Here is a 22,039-nt window from a genome sequence, read left to right as displayed (position 1 = left end):
TATTTCATATATTCTAGCCAAACTATATTATTCCTGACTCTTTCTCCACAAAATAGTTTTGATTTTTTTTTGTTTGCCTACCTTTTCTTATTTTGTTTCCTTATTAAAGAATTGTGCTTTTCATTTCCCATCTCTCACTGCTTGCTCGTACCTCTAAGTAAGTTTTGCTTCCCTTCGGTACCATCTCAAAAATAAGCTCTTCCAGAAAGACTTTCCAGCAAGCTTCTCACTCCTCCTCCCACAAACCTAAGGCACACTGTCATTTATTGAAACTATCTTTTATGAAAATTATTTATGTGTTCTTTCTGTCCTGTTGTGTAATTCATTATTTGCTAAGGAAAACAAAACCACTCTAGATACATCAAATAAAGGGAATTGAATAGAGGGGATTTATTATATAACTTATGAGAAAGCAGACAAAACCAGAATGTTTAATGAGGCAAAGGAGAGATTAGCAGTAGCAGAAATGTGATGTCACAGTTGGGGCTGGTTGCCAGAATCCAGAACCATCCAGCCCGATCCATTGCTGGGGCTAACAGGAAGCCTCTGGGATCATGGGTGGACAGCTGTCTAGCAGAAGCTGTAGCAGTAGAGGAGACACAGTTGTAACCAAAATTTGCACCCAATCACGTCCAGCTCTTTCCCCCTGGATTAGGTCTCCAATGCCTTTCATTAGCCAAACTCACCAGAAACCAGTTGACAAAAGAGTCTAGGAAATGTAGCAACCTGCAACAAAGAGAAAAACAGGGAAGGTGAGGAAAGAATATGAAGAAAACAGGTAGCTAACCAGTGCACTCCCTTTGCTGGGGAGAAAACCCATCTGACAACAGAGACCTCTTTCTAATACCCTTCAACACCTAACACAATATCTTACACAAAATTTTACATGTGTTATTTTATCCATTTCCCAAATGGAAATTATCATTTTGTACAAAGATTAACATAATTTATACATAAGTGCTATTTAACCAGGAATCATTTCTTCATGTCCATTAATCATAAAAACAATTTTTAAAGAACTTGAGACCTTGTCTTCATAAGCAAAATGTTATTATTAATTTGGCATTTCAGCTCCACTAAGTTCTGTCTTACTCTTTTTTTTTTCTGAGACACTCCTAGTATTTTGACTCACCAAAACTGAGGTTCTGAATCTTTTTGGGGTGGTCTTAAAAATCTGTGAACATCTGATAAAACTGCCAAGTCTCTTGATAATTATCAAGAATACAAATAATAATAAACATATGTGAGGATATGGTGGGAAATGTTCACTGGTATATTGTTGGTGAGACTGCAAATTAGTATAACAACTATATAAAACAGTATGGAGATTCCTTTAAAAACCAGGAATGGGAACACCATATGACTCAACTATCCCACTCTTCAGTGTTTATTCAAAAGAACTAAAATTAGCATACTATAGCAATATAACTACTTCAATGTTTACAACAGCACAATTAGCAATAGCTGAATTATGGAATCAGTCCAGTTGTCTGTTACTAGATGAAAGGATCAAGAAAATGTGCTATATATACACAATGGAGTTTTGCTCAGCTGTAAAGAAGAATGAAGTAATGGCATTTGCTAATAAATGGATGGAGATGGAGAACATCACACCAAGTGAAGCCGAATTCAGAAAATTGAGGGCTGAATGTTTTCTCTCATATGTGGAAGCTAGAGCAAAAGAAGGGAGAGAAGGCAGGAGTGGTCAGATAGTACAAATATAGGTGGAAGATCAGTGGAGTGGAAGGTGGAGAAAGAGAGGGAGGAGGGATGAGAAGGAGGAGGAAATATGAAATAAAATTAACAAAATCATGTTATATGCATATATAAATGAACCAAAGGGAATTTCACCTTTATGTATATGTAGAAAGTACTATTAAAGGATTGAAAGGAAGATCAGTAGAGCTGAGGAAGGAGAATAGGCAGAAGGGGAGGAAAACAAGGGGAGGGAGAAATAAGGATTGAAATCAAATCCAATATATGTGTGATTTGTCAAAATGAACCCAATTACTATGTATAACTATTATGCTCTAATAAAAAAATAAAATGAAAAAAAAAAACCCTACCAATTCTCTATCAATTGTGTGTGAGTGAGATGTCCTCCCACATATACACAGTGTGCATACAGTTTGAGTGCATAACCCAAAGCCTGCCCCTTAGTCTCCTACATCACAGGTAGTTGGAAGTCTTGACATTCAAATTTAATCAAATAAGACTTATAAAATATCATACTGAACACAAATGCCAGTTATCTCGTTGTAGTAGCCTTTAGGTAAAGCCCAAAATGTCTATGAAGAACAACTGCCTAAAACAGTGGTTCTCAGTTGGGGGTGAATGTGTCTTTCAAGAGATGTTTGACAAAGTCTGGAGATCATTTTTATTGTCACAAGTGGAGTGTGGGCATGCTACCGGCACAGAGTAGGTAAAAGCCATGGACATTGTTAAATGTCCTACAGTGCACCAAATAGCTCCCATGACAAAAAATTACCAGCTTAATAGGTCAACTGTGCTGACACTGAGAAACTCAGTTCTAGAGAATGAGCAATCATATTCTTCCAGATTTCACTGGGCTCAGAGAGTTCACGTTAATTTACAACTCAAGATACACCTTTCACTCCTCGGAGAATCTATAGTACTCCAAAAAAATAAACTCATGTTGCTGACATATTTTATTAATCAGATTGTACCTGTATATTTCATGACAACATTGTCACTGTATCTGTGATTCATCTATAGCATGTGAAATGGTGAAACACCAATTTCCATTATGCTTAAAGAAGCCACTCTCTAGTCCAGGAAACCTGAATTTCATGGAAAAAAAATATGCCAAATAATATAAAAAGTATAACAAAATTCTCAATAATGCAAAAGAATAAGAAAATGAACACCAAGTACACTCAGAGAGCTTAGGTACAAGTCTACATTATCCTTTTCCCCAGACAGGTATGTGTCAAAATCCCTAAACTAAACATTCCCTGACCTCAGCTACACTCCTGTAATTCCACTTGCATTTGAGTAAGTTTCCAAGGCAACTTCAGGTGGGGTCCTTCAGTGGACCAGACTCAAGACACCTGTTCTATTTTGGAACAAGGGTTATACTGCAGGACTAGGCTGAAGCCAGGACAGTAGTTTTCCATGCTGGAAGGACATCCAATGCTTAGACTCTACCATCAACCTCCTGAAACAAAATCTCTAAGAGTGGGGCGGCTTGTGCATTAGATTTTTGGAAAACTACAATTTTGCAGAGTATATCCTACCATGGGGGATCCTTTCTAGAAAAGAGCCTGGACTTCTCCCCCAGGAAGACCAAGAGACAAGACGCTCTCCACACTCTTAATTAGATTTCTTGTACTTTAGTTATATGTCTTGAAGACCTCAGAAACTCTAGAGCTGACCAGAGACACATTCCAAGAGCTATTGAGGAATGTAAGGGCACATTCCCTGGGGGAGCTAAATGCGCTTTCTGTAAATACTCAATGGAAGTTAATATATGCCATCAACATCTCCCCCACCAGGCTTTAAACCTGGCATTGTAGTTCACTTTTGTTCTCCTTTGTCTCAAAGATTCTTTCATTGGCCAAGGATAGCCTTGTCTTTCTTTACAACATCTCTCAAATGTACTCTCTATTCCTACTACCCCAGGCTCAGGAGCTCATTGTTTTCTTCCTGAAACGTTGCAAAAGTATGTATCTCTTGCTGCTAGCCTAACTCTGCCAGATCTATGGTCTACAAATGTTGCTGCTGTCATTGTCCGTACACATGACTACGATTCATGCTCTCACTTGCTCAGATCTCCTAAATGAACTCCCCATGAATTGTGGTGTGAAGCCCACATCCTTAACCTACTGAAAACTCTGATATCAGACCTCAACATGTCTTTTATAACTATTTGTTGCTATTTCTCTTCTGACACCATGCATTTCTGTCTGTTTCTTACAATTTTCTGACTCTGTGTATTTACTAATATTTTCTCTGTGTTAAATGCCCAACTTCGAATATGCTTAATTTTTCAAATGTCCCCTCTTCCATGAAGCCATAATTGAAAACCTTCTCTCCTCTGGACCATCTACTGCACTTTTTTTTTCTTTTTTTTCAATATTTATTTTTTAGTTGTAGTTGGACACAATATATTTTATTTTATCTTTATGTGGTGCTGAGTATCGAACCAAGGACCTCGCACGTGCTAGGCAAGCGCTCTACCGCTGAGCCACAGCCCCAGCCCTGGCCCCGTCTACTTTTTATGTCTTACTGAGACTACTGCTCACATTCTTCCCTCTGTTATAATTACCCTCACAGCCCCTTTATGGCAGATTCATCTTGGTATCTCCCACAGAGCCTGCTCAGCATGGTGCTTTGTACAGAGATGGTCCTTATATTTTGGTAGAATGAATGCTTCAAGCAAAATCCTGCTGCAAGTTTGGTGTTTAGCATCTACAATATTTTCACACTTATTTATTGAAGTAATTATTTTCAGTTGTTGCTCTCTGGAAGAATACAATTTTACGATAATGATAACTCAAGTTGAAAATTACCATGAAGAATGCAGAATGATATGTAAACTGATGAACATTTCTTCTACATTACTCACTAGGATGGTTCGTTTTAAGGGTTAACTTGGTTAGGCAAAAGTTTAAACAATCAAGTATAATTTGATTGATTAGTCAATGAAACATGAAGCTAGGGTTCTTTGTGAAGATATTTTATATATGTGATCAGCATGTATAATAGGTTACTTTAAGAGATTATCCTGTATAATATACTTAGACATGATTGAAACAATTGAAGAGTCTTAAGAGCAGAACTAAACCTTCCTTGAAGAAGAAATTACACTTGTGGACTTCAGTATTGGCTTATGTCACAGAGATCCCACTTGCCCTTCCTGACAGCTTACCCTTTGGATTTTGGACTTGCCTGATCATTCCTAAGAATTGTGTAAACAGATTCTTTGCACCAAATACCCCCCTTCTCCCTCCTCCCCACACCTCGTCTTCACAACTGTGTAAGCCAATTGTTTGCCACAAATCTCTTTCTTTCTCTCAATACATGTATAATAGTGCCTTGTTTAATTATAGGGAAACATTCTGAGAAATGCATTGGTAGGCAACCTGTCGTTGTGTGAACATCATGGCAGAGTAGACTTGCACAAACCTAAATGGTATAGCCCACCACACACCTGGTCTATTTGGTGTGTGTATCTGTTTACCTATGGTACAGCCTGTTGCTCCCAGGGCCATAGTGAACAAAACAACACGAGATTAAACTAAGAACAGGAGAAAATTATGCAGATAAGAGACTGGTAGGCCCTAGATACATGAGGCTGCTGCCTGCATAGCATGGCACACTGTTTTACAATAAATATTTTCTTAAAAGCAAGAACATACTCTAAAATAGCAATAAAAAGTTAAATAGATAAACCAGTAACATATAGTCATTTATTCTTACCATCAAGATTATGTACCATATGCACATTGTTGTATTATTCTTTTAAACAACTGGCAGTGTTTACACAATCATCAACATGAATGTGTAACACATGGCACTATGACGCTGTCATGGTTATAAAATCACTCGGTGACAGGGGGTTTTCATTTCCATTATAATCCTATGGGATCACTGCTGTTGGCTGAAATGTGTTATGTGGCTCATTACTGCAAATATAAATATATATAAATATATTTTACATATTTACAAAAAAATTTATATATATAGGTATATATATGGTTTTGTTTCTGTGACATATCAGTCAAGAACTCTGCCTGATAAAACTAGTACAAAAATTTCCACCTAAAAATTGAATATATATACATGTTTTATATAAACATATTTATGTGTTTGTGTATACACATATATGCTATATATAAAATGTACATGTATATACATAGTGCAAATTACAATAACAGCAGAATACCTTTTTTGCCTAAAAATATACAAGTTCTAAAAATTATGATAATTGTCAACGTTTTTGAGAGTACTAGAGATAAATCCTATATAACTGCTAATGCAAATTGATACAGCCTTTCTGAGGAGCAATTTGGCCTTTAAAATGTCTCAGGCTCTTTCATGTAAGAATCTCTTATGCACGTAATGATTTGTGTACAGGTATCCGCAGTTTAGTGTCATCCATCTACGATGAAGAAAAGTTGCAAGTCACTTAAATGCCAAGTAATGAGAACATGGCTTCCCCCTTATATTGCTATGCAGACTGTTCCGCAAATATTGTCTAGAAGAAAATTGAGAGACATGAGAAAATGCTCCAAATATAATGCTCAGTGAACAGATTATAAAATTACATATTCTATCAATTAGGGTTCAGCTAGAAAAGCAGGGGTGTATCTGTGTGTGTGTGTGTGTGTATTTAGAAAAAGAGAGAGATGTAAATTTATTATAAGGAATTGGCTTATGTGGTTGTAAATCTGAGATCCAGAGGGCCAGCTGCTGGGAAAGGACGATTACAGGGATTTTAGTTGCTGTGTCTCTCTTGATGCCTTCGCCCTACTTTTCAGGCTTTCCAGCTGATTAAGTCAGGCTGCCCAGATAATTCAGGGTAATCTCCTGTATTTAAAATTAATTTGAGGTTTTAATTTACATTTGCCACGCCCCTTCACAGCATCAGCTCACAGTGACTGCTTGCCTGAGTGGAGACCATGGCCTAGACAAGTTGACACATCCAAGGAGCCGTCGGGTCTATACATGAGACGGAAAGGCATCCTCAATCATCTCATACACAAGATCCCAAAACCTAGTGAGCCTCTGACAGAGGACAGACCTGATGGGGGGTTTTCAGTTGGCCCCTAGAAACGATGCCCTGGGGGAGCAGTGGGGCTCAGAATCAAGGTGATTTCCCTGGAAAGAAACCCTGCACGGTTCATCTCCTGCTGTCTCAAAATACACGAAAGCTCCCACTTGATTTGGTCTTCATGTGCTTAACTACTGACATATTCACAAATTTTAATTTGGTACACTGATATTATCCTGTGTGTTGGGATTTTGATAAGTAAAAGGAAAACAGCTTTTCTCTAGTGTAAACAAAATGGTTTTTTTTTCCTCATAACAATTTACTCTCATACAAGCCAACTTTAATTCTTCAGTGAATTTAGATTATAAAATGTCAGAGCCAGGAAGGATTTTAGGCCAATTCCTTTTGACAGATGAGGAAGCTAGGGGCCTATGAAGTAAAGTGACTTGAGGTCAAAGTAATGGGTGGGGACAAGGCAGGACTGTCACTTGGAACCCCCTTTGATTCCAGGACTATGTAATTTCTGACACTCTGCCTTCTTATTTAGGATTTTGTTGTATCAGAAAAAAAGATCATCCTTCAATAAAGTATAAAAGAAATAAGAAAAAATTTTTGTTGAACTTATCTTCTTTTAAGTTTTATTTATTCTTTAATTAGGTCCCTTCAATTGGTTTCATTATATTCAAATCTGTGCTGTTAAAACTAGCCACCAACTCAACAGAATTTACTTAAAATGTATCTGCTGTGATTGCAAATCACATTTTAAAAATTAAATTTGAATTAATTTAATTTTAAATTTAAAAACTGATCCTTGACTTAGTTATTTAAAACTTTAAGTTTTGAACAACATGTCTGTATGAATCACTTTTTCACTTGTTAATTTCATGAAATCTAAATAAGGATTGAATATCTCTAATGAAAATGAGATAGACTGTGAGTATAAAATAAATAGGATTTCAAAGTTCAGTACAGAAAAAAAGAGCATACATCATTTTATATTGATTACATGTTGAAATGAGAACATTTTGCATATTCTGGGTTAAAGAAAATAGCTATTAATATAATTTTCACCTTTTCTTTTTACTTTTCTTGTTGCAGCTACCAGAGAATTTGAAATAATATGCATCACATTTCCATAGGATTGTGCAGATATAAAAATCTCATTTTTTAAAAGTTTGTAACATATTTTCTCTAAATATTTTGTATTTGGAATTACATAGAGGAATATATGAACAAACTTTTGCTTCTGTTTACCCTGGGTCCTTCTTTATTAGTTTCTGTATAAGAAACATATTAATTAGGAATTAATGCCTGCAATTTGGGATATTGGGATATTTTACTCCTGGTGAAACAGACACTTGTAGTAAACTTTAGAGATTTTAAGGTTAAAAAGAAAGTAGTTGAGGGTAATCATTGATATTCAGGGATCTACATAGATTCTCACTTATCACACCAAATTGATATAAACCCCAGAGGTGTGCATTAAATAACCTGTGAGCCTCAGATGTTGCTTCATTAGTGAAGACTCAGGGAGTGCTGAGGCACAAGGACTTGACTAGCATCTAAGTTACACCACCTTTTTCTTTTAGCCCAGTAACTAGCAAACTGCGGGCATTGAACTGATTAGATTCTTTAGCATAATTTCACTTGGGGATCACAGCTGAAAATGTTTGTGTCCTTGGTTCATCATATCTTAGACTTATGGCATGTTCCTCCCAATTAGCAGTCAAATGTTTCCCACTGGGCTTTGTTCCCTTTCTGGGAAAGAGTAGACTCTTGACATGCCCTTCCATGGGTATATCATGAACCTCAGTTTTATGTGCTCGCAAGGATACCTGGGCTGACTTCTGTTTTCTGGAACTCATGCATTCTTCAGATATCTGTTACAGACTGAATTGTGTTCTCCCAAAATCCATATATTGAGTTCCTAAATCCCAGAACAGCAGAATGTGACTGTGTTTGAAGATAGGGGCTTCTGAAAGTTAAAATGAGATCTCTTGGGTGGATCCTAACTTAACTATGACTGTGTCCTTAAGAGAGGAGGTTACACACGTGTGTGTGTGTGTGTGTGTGTGTGTGTGTGTATACATAAAAAAGACCATGTAAGGACTCCGCAAGAAGACATCTATCTGCAAGCCAAGGAGGTGCCTCAGAAGAAATCAACCTTGTCAACCTTTATCTTGCTGTTGTACTCCCAAGTAAAGTTTGGTGCTTTACTTCTGGTGAAATAGACACTCGTAACAGAAAAAACAGACATTTGTAACAGACAGGATGTTCAGACCTTATAGTTTTAAATAACCAAGTTAAGGATCAGCTTTTAAATTTAAAACTAAATTAATTCAACTTAAATTTTTTAAATGTGGATTTTAGTCACGGCAAATACATTCTAAGTAAATTCTCTTGAATTAGTGGCTAGTTTTAACAGCACAGATTTAAATATAATTAAACAGACACTTGTTTACTTGGTTTCTCCCAATTACCCTAAGGACTATGCTGTGCTCCTCAGAGTTCTCCAAAGTGAAGTTCGCATGTGCCACATAGTCTGTTTTTAACAATAGCCTCTGGAACTGTGAGAAGATAAATTTCCATTGTTTAAGTCAAACAGTCTGTGATGTTTTGTTATGGCAGCTCTAGCAAACTTAATACAACATTTATCTCAATGCCCTTGGTAAAGCATCCCTTCCCTGGTGGACCACCAAATACCCTTCATGTTGGATGTCACTTTAATTTGTCCTGCAAAGGACCTGTTTCTCCCAATTACCCTAAGGCATTATGCTGTGCTCCTCAGAGTTCTCCAAAGTGAAATTCGTATGTGCCACATGGTCTATTTTTTAACAATAGACCATTTCATGTATCTCCTCCAAATTTGATGAAAATCTCCCTAGCCAATTTCTTTTCTTCTTCTTCTTCTTCTTCTTCTTCTTCTTCTTCTTCTTCTTCTTCTTCTTCTTCTTCTTCTTCTTCTTCTTCTTTGCAATGCTTCAATAAACAAGCCAGAAGCAAGTTATATAGATTATGTTTAGGTTCTAGCAATCAGCCTCAGGGCTGCTATAGGTAGGATATATGTGTACCTCTAAAATTCCTATATTAATATATTAATATTAATAATCTCTAATATGATGGTATTTGGATGTAAGGACTTTAGGAGGTGGTTAGATCATGTCATGAGGTCAGGAGTAGGATTAGTGGCCTTATAAAAGAGACCTCAGTGAGCTCCCTTGCTTTTCCTACTCTATGAGAATACAGCAAGAAATGGTCATCTGTGAACTAGGAAGGTGACCCTCGCCAGACTCTAAATCTTCTGGAGTCTTGATCTTAGACTTATGAGACTCCAACCTGTGAGAAATAGGTTTCTGTTGTTTATAAGCCACCCAGTCTCTGAGAATTTGTTACAGTAGTTCAATAGACAAACACAAGGCATCTGGGGAAAAGTGGACAAGGGACCGGGGCAGGATTGGTGAGCCAGGTTGTTAAGATCTGTCTGCACACTTACTTGTTTGGTGGCCTTGGGGAAGCCTGGTAACCCTCCTGAGTTTGTTTCCTCGTCTTTAAATTAGACTTAATAGTTTCCTTCCTCAAAGGGTTACTTTGAGAATTAAATGAGACAACACATGCAAGGTTCATAGCAAATACTACTCCATACTAAATGTTAATCCTCTTGTTCCCGAGGCAATGAAGTTTTCTTTAAAAATATGACTACAGATCCTTTTTAAAAAACAACAACAACCAAAGTGTTTTATAGTTGAAGAAGGGGGAGGAAGAACATCTGTTTATGGTATCCTTTGGTGAAAGAACATTCATTTATATTCCAGGGCAATGGTGTAGCCCTAATCCTCCAGGCACGCAAGAGCTGTTCACAGGAAGGCTTCATCATTTAGCCTTTCTGGCAGGAAGGGTTCGCTGGCGAGGGCTCCCAGTAAGGGCCTCAGAGCAACCATTCCTGAATTCTGATTGCCCTTTCCAGCATGACTGAGCTCAGGAAGAATATTTATGGCTTTCCTTTCTTCCTGATGCAAAATAGTAATGACAACGCTTGCGAAGGAGAAAATTTATGTTCTAGAAATTATTCAAAGGAGCTTCTAAATATATATAGAATATTTGTATTTATACATTTACACGTACACACACTCACAGCTATCTATCAGGAAGTACCTAGTGCCATAGGAAATCTTCCTCTTTCGTGGCTTAGGGCAGATCAATAGAGACATGGCCACTGGCTGTCTGCAAGCTACTCGTGGCCCTGAAATGGAAAGGAGATGAGCAGAGAAATTAGATCTAGTCCTGGTCCTCAAATCTCAACACCCCTCTTCAAATGGAATTTGAAACAGGTGGGGTGGTGTGTGCCTGCAGTCTCAGCTACTTGGGAGGCTGAGGCAGGAGCATTGTTTGAGCCCAGTAAGTGTCGACGTCCAAGGTGCATGGCAAGCAGGACGTGGAACAGAACAGCAGCTTGCCCTTCTCCTCTGTTTGCTAGTTAACTGCTGTGGCCCAGATTGTTTCTCTTGCCTTCGTTTGACTACTCCTGGGAACCCCTGCGGACCAGGAGGATGGTCCCCCTGCAAAGTGCTCTCTCCTCACTCTGCACTGAGCTCTGTGCTGGTGGCACAAAGCCCGAGTGTGAGACCCTCCATGCTGTGCTGTGCTGCTAAGCCGAAGGGGTCTGTTTTTAATCCACACACTCTTCACAAAAGGAAATAAATTAATCAATCCAGATGTTTTCCACAGTAACATGTCAGCAAGGTGTTATTCTATCACCATAAGTGACAGGAACATCAAATTCATTTATGTATTTTTCCCGTCAACTTTTCCAAGACTCGGAGAAAACATGTGACTCCTGACAGCACAAGGTAATTTAAATATAATCCTGTTAAATGTCAATATTTTACATTTCCTCCCTAAAGGCATTAGACTAGAAATAAAATATTTTTATAAGAAACATTTATTAAAGGTATAATTAGGTTCGGGGTGATAGAGAGACACATGAAAGGATTACTGCACTTGAATTGATGAGAATTACTTGGGACACTTTATTCATCAGTTCAAGCTGCCATAACAAAATACCAAAACCGGGTGGCTTAAGCAGAGGAAAATTTATTTTTTCACAGTTCTGTAGGCTGGAAGTCTGAGATCAAGGTGTTGACAAGTCAGGTTTCTTTTGAGGCCTCTCTCCTTGGTTTGCAGGTGGCCACTCGCTCACTGTGACCTGACACCATCATGTCTCAGTCTGTGTGAGTGTACCAACCTCCTCTTCTTATAAGGACACAAGTCCCAGTGGATTATGGCCACCCCCATATGACCTCATTTAACTGTAAATAACTCTTAAAAGACCCTTTCTCCAAATAAGGGCACATTCAAAGCATTGAGAGTTAGGACTTTAACACGTGTATTTGGAGTAGGGCAGTTTAACCCATAATAGACACCACTGGGAAGATGTTTGGACTCACCTTATCAGGGTGACATTCTTTTTTCTGGGGGAGGGGGTGCCAGAGATTGAATTCAGGGGCACTCAACCACTGAGCCACATCCCTAGCCCTTTTTTGTATTTTGTTTAGAGACAGGGTCTCACTGAGTTGCTTAGCACCTCATTGTTGCTGAGGCTGGCTTTGAACTCATGATCCTCCTGCCTCAGACTCCCAAGCTGCTGAGATTACAGGTGTCCCCCACCACGCCCAGCCAGGGGTGACATTCTTGACCTGAAATTCTGTGCCATCTTCACCCATTGTTCGGGAACCATTCAGGTTGGTCATAGGGAGTTCACTGTGGTGATGATGTCATTCTGGTCATTCTGGTTATATAGATAGAACCACCATCGGCTGGCAGTTCTTACCCCTTCTGCACTGTCTTGTAACCTTAGGTCAGAATAGACATATCAGAAGCCAGTAAGGGCTCTCCATAAAGAAGGGATGAATGAAACTTGGAGGAGATCAAGTTTTTGCTCTGAAAATACTCATCAATGGCAGCAGCATTCTGTAGAATAAAGACCAAAGAAGAAAATATGAAACCTCTCCATGTATGCTCCTGATCATTAAACAATTTAACAGCATTTCAAAACACTAGATTAAAAATTAGTCATTTTTATATGCATACAGACTAGTCATCACATAGTAAGCATATTGAGTACCCATCTTTTTACTTCTGTGCCCATCCAAATATCCTGAGACCCATCCATTCTTAGAACAAGAAAGGACTTAGAAACCATCCTAGCCAAACTATTTATCCTACAGGCAGGGAAGCCAAATGCCCTAGAAGAGAATCTTGCTCAAGGTCATTGGGACCATACCATGGCTGAGACTGACATTTGGACTTAAAATTCTCCCTCCAGGATTTGTTTCACCACATCATGTTGCTTCTTGCTCAGAAATACTCTGGTCTGGATGGCTCTGTTTCTAGAAGTACTTGAGTACTTCTAGAAACAGAGCCATCCAGACCAGAGCATCCAGGGGTAAGAAAAACAAAGCCATTGTTCTTTATATACATTGTATAAAACAGCTGCATCTATTATAAATACTAATGTGTTAACATACATACTACCCTCATTGTGTCTTCTAAATATGAAAATATATACTCTAAAATATGTATATAATACATATACATTACATTTGTATATATATATATATATATATATATATATATATATATATAGTATCATGCATATGATGTCAATATTTTGTCAGGTTCTGCCTGTGTCAGGGGCAGTCACACAACACAGTATCCTCTCTTTTCTCCTCAGTGGCCAAAGCCACAATGCACTGTCCCCAACTTCTTTTGTGAGATGGTCACCCAGTGTCCCCTTGTAGCCTTTAGAAAACCATGCCTGTCTCCCATATAAAGGTCATTCCTTGTCTGTACTGCTTTGCATCTGTTCTTCATTCTCCTTTATAGTTCTTTAAGTTCTGCCAACAATTCAGCCCTTGATTGCCTGGACTTGACCCCTCTGAACCCAAGTATATTCTCCTCATATATCTATATTTCCCTGGGCTTCTCTGACCAGTGCTCGATCTTCTCTGTCATGAGGTCTTGCTGTAATATTAGAACTGACTCAAGGCAATTTATATGAACTCACTATAGTGCACAGGAGGAAGCTCAGGAATTCTGGCTGAAGATGTTTCTCCTTCATGTGCTTTAATCCCAAGTAACATTTTCTGAGAAAAAAAAAAAAAAGGATAACAGTATGCCCTAGTTTTGGTTTTATATGTGTGTTAATGTTATTTCCTTTTTTTCATTTGTAAAACTATCCCAGTTCCACCCAACCCCATGGACCTAACCCAAAAATTACCCTCTGGTTCCTCTATCCTTTGGTTTTAATCAATAACCAAGTTCAAAAAAGGCAGCTGAAAACTGTGAACATAAACTCATGAGATCATTGTAACATGCAATCACTACCAGATATCAGTGTTTAATGAATCCAAGCTTTATGTGCTTAAAAATTTAGCTAGCTTCAGTCTGATATTTTACAGAGACATTATTTTCTTTTAGTCATGCCAAAAGCCAAATTTGGCCTTAATGCAGGTGATGCTATACTGAAGCCAACCTCCAGAAGATAAAACCATGGGCATGGATTGGAACAGACCTGTTTTCCATGAGTCCTAAAGTGGCAGTTTATCTAAATTTCTCATTAAAAACTACACAGACATTTATTTTGATGATTTTTTCAGGAACTGAGTTTTTTAATCTAAAAAAGACATTCCAAGGATAAGAAATTCAAGTGGCTAATCATGTTTCACCTCCAAACTGCTAGTAATGCTTTTATACTTTCCTGCCAATTACGAGAGAGGGTAACATTCACATTTGAGTTCTGAGCAGAGCACAGAGTGAGATCACTTGCTGTCATGCTCTTTATCTAGGTGACTTTGATGGGCATTGCCCATCTGTGAAAAATTATGGATTCTACTCTCCTGGCTTGAGGTTAAGTCAAGTGCATTAAAATTTAGACTTTTCTGTCTACACTAGAAAGTACTCTCCCAAGAGAACACAATGCAAAATGTACCTGATTCATCTACTAAAATACATTCCTCTGGAGAATTTTCTTAACATATAAGTCAACTTATATTTTCCCTCAAATGACTAAGTCAGAGGGGATACCTTATGATTTAGAGTATGGTCTAGAGACAGACAACTGGGGCAAGTCCTGTTGCTTGTTTTTGATCTTTTTTCTCTAGGTCTCAGTTTTCTCATCTGTGAAATGGAATTAGTCTCAATACCTTCTTTGTTTGTTGGTGTGAGGATTAACTGAGCTAAGTTATGTATAAGAACAGTCCTTGATACATTGTAAGCATCATTTATACACAAAATTAGTTAAGTAATATAATAATAGTCCACTTTGAGCTTTAATGAAGAATCTTACTGCTTTTTCATTTTCCTGTTGCATTAAGGCAAAATTTTTATCAACATCATGGGCTACAGATTATCTTCACCTAGACTATAATTAATTTATAGATTAAAGTAGTTCATAACATTCTAATATTCTACATTTGACTTCTCAGTGACACAAAATATTTAACACCAGTTGCAAAACCCATATAAGAGTGACCTCATTGGGGATCAAGCCCTTGCAGAGTTGGGTGAAGGCAGAATCCAGCAAAATAAAGGCAATTAAAGACGGTGTTAGTCAGTAGCTACCAACAGTCTCCAGGGGTCTATTTGCGCAGTGACCTCAAATTGTACCTCCACAGGTTCTAGGGACAGGAGACTAGCAGTCACTGCAAAGGAACTTCCATGGACAGACTGTCCAGGACTAAGTCTATGGAATAAAACGCCAACCTTTTGGGAAATACATTTGGGAAAGACCCTGATTCATAAAATTAGAGAAACCACACTAGCCATATTTATTATTTTAAAGTCTATCCCAGAGGGGAATCAAATCAAAGACTACTTGTTTCTATTAAATAAGATTCTAAAATTTGTTGCTAATCCAGGGCTTCTAAAAACAGTCACAGGTTTGAAGGCTCAACTTGAACAACTTATTTTTTTTTCCTTTCATTTTTTTCCTTTTTCTTTCTTTTTTTTTTTTTTTTTGTATTTATTCACCAAGCACAGGCACTCTGAACCACTTAGATAAAATTGAAAAGATGATTGAAAAAAAAATTGTTCTCCTTCATCACAGAGGGTTTTAAAAATAAAGCATCATTATAATTACTTTTTCAAAGTGGATTTGATGTTAAATGTACTGAGGGCATAAGGAGTATATTGCTGAAATTTTTATAACAGAATATTAAGTAGATGCTGTACAGTAATCAATTTAAAGACTTAATTTTCAGGTGGAAAGAAGATAATTGGCCTCTTCAAAATATTAAATCATTTTAATAAATATTTGAATTAGAGATCTAGGCTATGAATCCAGAAAGGTAGATATCAGCATATTTAACATAATGTAGATTAAACACCCTAAAAATTAATACAAATTTCATTTTTCATTTAGAAATTTACCATCGCCTGTACATGACCCTCCTCAGATGACAACCCAGTATTTTATTCTTTCTTTCAGAATTAGCTAGTCACTAGACTGGGAACATTTGAATATTTTTGTGTTACTATCTTTTCATCCATAAAACAATTATCTCTTTTCTCTCTTTTATATAATATGTAGTAATGGCTCCAAATTGCTTTGTACTTTTCAAACTATTTCCTAAATACATATTATCATGGAACATCAGAACAGCAGGCAAATTGGTCTGTGGGCCATTTATCCAATTCTCTCTCTGCCCTCTCATTTTGTGTACATTATTTCTAATCATTCTAGGACAGGAAGATTTATTTATTGTTCTTGTTTATATTTGTATTTATAGCCATCTTTTCTCTTTTAAGGATGCTGAAATATGGTACCAGAAGGATGTGTGTCATCAAACTAGGAAAAACTCAACCAAGTTAAATAAATTTTCATTATAAAGAGGGAAATTGAGAGGTATAGTAGAGAGATGGAGAAATTTACATGTCATACCTTGCACAGGACAAGAGAGTAGGAAGATGATTTTGGAATAGATGTGCACCTTGAGAATAAAATACCTGGGAGGACATAATGTAATTCTCTGTGCTCCCATTTCCTAAATATTGAGTAAAACGACTGCAGAAATTGTAGGACAAGAGTGACGTCATTCTGTGTTATATCTGGGAACTGATGATTTGGTGCCCTGAGGCAAAAAAGATAATGCATAGAGGAATAACCACATTTGTCTACACCGCCATGCCTCTCAAGCCAAGTGTTAGCCCAATGTCTTAGAAGAAGCACCTGGTATACACACACACACACACAAAAAAAAAAAAACAAAAAAACTGTACAACGTTCTCAGAAGAACATTCTGGTCAGGCAGCAGACACTCTGGGATTGGAATCAAATTCTTTCTAGCTTCAAAGTCCATGTGTGTTTCTGTTGAGTATTCCTTACACACTGAGAGTCACTGTCCTTAGGATGGATACTTAGGGCTCATTTTTCTCCTGCTGTCCGAATTCTAACAGTACCTGGCACATGGCAAGGTGATAACTTTCTGTTGGAGTAGTCTAACATGACATTTTGGATTTCTAATATGGTTACAACTGTGCTTAACCTGAATACATTTTCATCTGCAATTTTCTTTTTCTACAATTTTCATCTTGTAGACCTGATGAATATCTCTGGCTGAGTTTCACAGCCATGGTGCCTTATCAGCATATCCAAAAAACAGTGGGAATTCTGGGCAGTAAGGACTTAGCAATAGATTTTGTCATTCCGGGGATCTAGTTCTTTCACAGTGCACCATTTCTTCATAAAGAAGACATTTCTAGATCAAGATATCTGAGTTTTGCTGGAGATCTCATGGATTCTAGCATCAGGTTATTTCGTTGGATTCTAATTCCTTTTAAGGAAAACATTTCTGGTTTCAGCCTATGATTGAGAGCCCTACATGTGATCTCAGCATGAACACACAGAACATAAATGCCATCCATTTCCAGCACCATGCAACGCAGCAGGACAGGAGCAACATGCTGACAGATATGCTATCCTAGGAGCCAGACAAGAAGTGGAAGCTTTCAGGATTTAAACTTTAGAGCTAGTTTTATTTACTCCTGCAGAGGTAATGAGATGCATCCTGTCATATGGATCCTTCCATGTTCACAACACATGCACCACTTCTAATAGAACTCACCAAAGGTGTAATTTCACAATTATTTGTGTGATACTATGAGGAATATCTATCTCTCCCCTTCTGTAAAACTGTCAGCTCCCCGAGGTTAGTTACTAGTTGGCTGGGTTTTTTTTTCCCCCCATAACAGGATTCAGGGCAAAGTACTCTATAAGTATTGTTGAATGAATGACATTAATGACTACAGTCATTCAGTGGGCAGGATCTCTTTCCTATAAGAAGCACAGAAGCAGTAGTTCTTAACTTTGCTCCAAACATGCTTTCAAACCAACAGAATCAGAAGGACTTGGAGGACTTGGTAGAAGAGTCCTGGGCTCTGAGTTGGAATTCCTAGGGATGCTGGTCCAGCAATTCGCCCTCTTAACACATACTCCAAGGGACACTTTAGCACACTAGAATTTGAAAACCCATTGCTACTGAGTTCTTTTGTTTGGTGGCATAGTACACTCCAGAAGGAAGTTTTCCATTTTAAATCTGCAATTCAAAGTGCCAAAGGTTATTTAATGTCTACACATTGAAGGCAGATGACCTCAGAGAAAGACAAGATTTCATTCAGCTCTGATTGCATTGTGGACTTCTTTCATGGCCTGTTACTTCTCTTCATCTGTTTTACTTTAAGATTGCATGGATTCATACAAAAAGCTGGATTCTGAGATTCTGCAATTCCTAGTCTTTGGGGACAGACATTGCGATTCTTCTTGACATTCACGCAGCACCTGGGACAAACTGTTCAGAGCTGAGTGTGTGTGTCTGATGGGAAAAGCACACCTCTAATTAACCATCATGTTCCCAGCTGGGGCACCTTCCCTGGAATTGCTGCAAGCATGACTAAAGGACCGTTCTCACCTATTTTCCAGGCACATAGGATTCCTATAAATGGCCTCTACTAATTTTGTCTCTCAACTTCTCTTCCCAATTTGTTTATTTTTGTCAGATTGTGAACTAGACACTTCACAATCAGGTAGCTGTAATGGGCCGAGTGTTGACTCATTTCATTAGACATCTGGAGAGGGGGAAAGTGTTTCGTTTATTGAATTTGAATTATGAAAGGTGGAGGTGTTTCAAAAAAGAAAAATAACCATACCGCTTATAATTTGTGCTCCCGAAAATGCTGGTTAATAGCCAAACCAAGTCAAGCAACACCTTGTTCCCACTTGCCAGTCGTGAATTTCCAGCAGGGATTGCTTTACAGAAGGTTTTCTCGTTTACCTGTTTTGCTATATTTCAAAAGTACGTCTGTTGCTTTGAAAAGGTTGTTTTCATCCATCAGGCTCTCCCGTATTTAATGATAAAACAGTTTTTGTCCTTTCTTCTCAGATCTTAAATGAAGCAATCGATTCCCATTGCATGGAAGAGCTCTTTACATTTTAATGAATTCTTTATCTTAGAATAACATGTTGTGTTATAGATTTCAAAAGCAGTGGCAAAAAAAAAAAAATGAACCTCAAAGTCAAATCCATCCAAACACTGTTGTACTTCAGGAAGGCTTAAACATTGCCATCCATCTCCACGTTAAAATATACAGTGTAACCTTTTGTAAAATTTATAGTTCTGAACTATGTCTCACCGTTATCTGTCAAGCCTATTTGAATTTTCTAAAAGTCTCCTTTGAGGTAACTATTCTGAAGACTCTAGCAGGAGCCTTCCTTACAAGAGACACAGTCCTGATAGGAATGTCTACTTTTCCAGCCCCATGAATATTTGAAATGAGAAATCTCCTTTCTTCCTGGAAGTATTGGATAGTCCAATCACAACTAACCATTTTCTGAAAGTGTAGACAGAACCTTATTCATATTAGTACGTTTTTGCCTCCTGAAAAACAGGTATTAAACTTGGCAAAAAAAAATTCACTAGTTTGAAAACATTGTCCATCATGACTAGGCTAAAAGGAACTGGTTGTCATAGCTGAATTACCAAGTACCCATGGTAGTCACTGTCTAAAACCAAGGAAATGTTTGTAGTGGTGAATTAATCCCATTCAAAGAGAATGAAATGATTTGGGTCAAGGGTTCATTTCTTTTCTAGTGGGCCAGTTTTTCTTTTTCTACTTCTAAAAGAAAAATTACTTAGAATTTGTTCTACCAAAATGAGACAGAAAGGCCCACATGAATATCTAAATGATCTAGTACCTTTGGCTCGTGGATTTAAGTTCAAAGGTAAGGAGAAGACATTAAAATGTTGAGATGGTAGCAGATTCCAGACAGCGCCTCACACTATATACATAAACCTAAAGTGAAACAACATGGTGTCACCGTCACCTGTAACCAACACAAAGAATGTGCTAACCTTTTACCCACCCCCAAACCCTTTCCCAGTTTCCCACCCAGATCTTCATCTCTGGTGGCAACTGGCTACACCAAAAGTTATCAAAATGAGAGCCCTGCACCAGTGGCATCAGTATCATGAAACTGTTAGAAATATAAAATTCAGGCCCCATTCCAGAACTCCTGAACCAGGAACCCTGGGATAAGGCCCAGCAACCTGTGTTTAAACAAGTCTGGTGACAGGTGACTCTGGTGTTCACTGGAGTTGAAACCATGGTGCCAGTAGTGCTATGTGGTGCTCTCACTTAATTCCACTCTGCTTCTTTTGCATTTAGGATCTTCTCCTTCTATAGGTCTCACAGGGAGAGAAGAACACCACCCAGGCAACCAAAGGGCTCACAAGCCAACCCTTGGACCTTACGGGTTATAGAACAAACATTCTGTCATTTCTCCCTCCTTATTTTCTTGGTTTCTGCATGGTTTTTCGATGGCATATTGGTCTGTTCCTAAATTCGTAGACCCCACACATTCTATAGTAGAATAACTGGCCCTGATAAGTTCCCTCCTGTAGTTCATCAGGATTCCATTACTTCTTTTCAAAACTCATAGGCTGGTATTTCTGTCATGGTCTCTGACCTTTCTCCCCCCAGCTTTCCCACTGATTTCCTTCCATACCTATTTATAGCAATACTTCCCAATTTTGGCATCACCTTATGATCACCTAGAGGAGCTTTGTAAAAAGTCCTAGTGGCTGCATTGTACCCTGAATAATTAAGGCAAAATGCCCCAGTGGGGTCCAGGGTATCAGTAGGCTGTTGCAGTCATTGCTGTTGAGAGCTCTTAAGTGATTCTTATGTGCAGAAAAGATCCAGAACCTCTACATTATAGTATTTACATACATATCCTGATTTAGTATTTTTCCTCAGTGAACTTGGAAATTTGATTCTGGATCTGGTTGCCCAAATACCTGTGTATCAAATACTCTCTTTAATCATTAAAAACATATACTTGGTCAGGAAAAAAAAATGACTGAACAGATTTTTTTTCTCTCCTGGCATTTAGCATTAACAAAAAATGGACAATATTCATCCTGGTGGTGGTAACTTCATGAATATATGATTTTGTAGAAAAGGTGAGTAGTCCAAATTCATTAATAGAAACAAAAGTTGAATTCTCACAGATTTGCAACTTGTTTCTGATGCAGATTAGCCTCAAAGGAAGGTCTCAAAGGAAGACTGAGTGTAGCTACAGTTTAAAACACCTTCCAAAAGAGATCAAAGAAAACAAGAAGCCACCAGCTCCCTGAGCCTGGAATTTCAAACTTGAATAGAAACAACTTCTTACCTGAGGGTGGACAGGTGCTTACTTTCCAGCACTTCTACCAAGGCTCCACTCACTTTAAAAAATGCATTTTAAAAATCCATAATGGTTCTTTCCTGTCACAGGTAATCACACCCAGAGAAACTCAAATATATAAAATGAGAGACACTTCAACCCTGATCACAACCATGCAGACAGGAATAAGCAAGCAAAGCTATGTTTTCCACAGAAGAGCAAATCTAACTCCAGTGGTTTATGTAAAGAACTGATACATTCAAGACAAATGAAGGAACACAAATTACTTTTATAGAATTATGAACTATGTGCTGATCAAGCATGGGGGGTCCTCTCACAACTATGTAACCTATTTGCAGTACAAAGGAGAAATATTAAGAATCTCAGAGCCACTTGCCTTACCCTCAATTTCACCTACTTCAAGAGGTGCACAAGTCTCTCCTGGAAAGGACAGGTGGTGAGTGTACTCTGCTTTGTGGGTCACATCATCTCTATTGATAACACAGTGCTGCCCCTGGAGCATGGAGCAAGCCACAGGCAACATGAAAAGAGACCAGAATGGCTGTATTCTAATGCAACAGATTTTA

General features: G+C 38.0%; 1 long non-coding RNA gene across 1 annotated transcript in view; it reads right to left on the bottom strand.

The window, feature by feature from the left end:
• Positions 1–475: 475 nt before the first annotated feature.
• The window catches only part of LOC308631092, a 122,546-nt gene continuing 100,982 nt past the window's right edge, over positions 476–22,039 (bottom strand). Inside the window, exons 3-4 of the long non-coding RNA XR_014018108.1 lie at positions 687–726; positions 476–580 (exon numbers count right to left, since the gene is read on the bottom strand). This is a non-coding gene — a long non-coding RNA (uncharacterized lncRNA). The remainder of the gene's footprint in view (positions 581–686; positions 727–22,039) is intronic.

The sequence above is a fragment of the Spermophilus citellus genome (assembly GCF_964194105.1).
Source record: "Spermophilus citellus genome assembly, chromosome: 11".
NCBI lineage: Eukaryota > Metazoa > Chordata > Mammalia > Rodentia > Sciuridae > Spermophilus > Spermophilus citellus.
This window is presented reverse-complemented; position numbering and strand designations above follow the sequence as displayed.